The sequence below is a fragment of the Octodon degus genome, unplaced genomic scaffold, assembly GCF_000260255.1.
Source record: "Octodon degus isolate 3935 unplaced genomic scaffold, OctDeg1.0 scaffold00042, whole genome shotgun sequence".
NCBI lineage: Eukaryota > Metazoa > Chordata > Mammalia > Rodentia > Octodontidae > Octodon > Octodon degus.
Window position 1 is genome coordinate 4,928,214 of NW_004524618.1, and position 923 is coordinate 4,929,136.

Consider the following 923-nt stretch of genomic DNA (forward strand, 5'->3'; position numbering starts at 1 on the left):
TCCTCTCTGCTCCCTCCCCCTCCCTCCCCCACTCATTTTTTAAACTTTAAGTTGGGGTGCCATTTTGTTAACTCCTAACCCCCACCCCCAGCCGTCTCTTGGCGTGCCCCAGCCCATGTGTGTAGAATGCACATCATCTTCCAGTTCGAGCTGTGGGAGGTAGGCTGAAAGAGGCTCTGCCTCATGCATGTCAGTAGTGAGGCTGCAGACGGCTTACTGTATATAATGACAATGTAAATAGCTTTTTATTTCCTAAGAAATAATTTAATGTTTAGTAAAAAAGAAAACAGAAAAAAGAACGATGCGTGTGTTGGCTTTTGCACTCCCGCTCCGAGCTGACCACCCCAGGCCTGCTTGATGGGTTGGGCTCTGGACATGCGGCAGCTGTCTGTCACGTTTAACTACCACATTTCTACATCCATGCCACAGCTGGTTTCTGATTTTGTATCTAATGGGAGGGGCAGGGAGAGGGCTCTTGGGGCATTTGACAAAGGAAGGATTTCAGTGACATCATGGGACGTGGGAGCCATTTTTTTTTTCAAGCGTGGCTGCAGAATGTTGGGAGATGAAGTCCAGCAGTGAATATTTTAAACTGCAACTTCCTCTCTAAGAAGAGGCTTTGAGAATATTAGACTGAAAAAAGTCCTTGGCTCTAGCAAGGCAGTGGATCTAAAGACATGGAAGTGTACAATGCTCACAGCAAATGGTGAGCCTCCCTGAGCCTGGAAAGTCCTCAAGGCCCAAGGCTGAGTCCAGGCAGTGGCTCTTGGCATTGAGAGGTTGCAAGGAAGGTGGCATTTGTGGAGTGTGAGTCTACACGAACCCCTTAGGCCCAAGGGAGGTCTAGCCTTTCCACATATTAGTCAAAGATGACCTTAGCAAAGCTGTGCTATTTGCCTGTCAGCCGTACACCACCTCCTTAC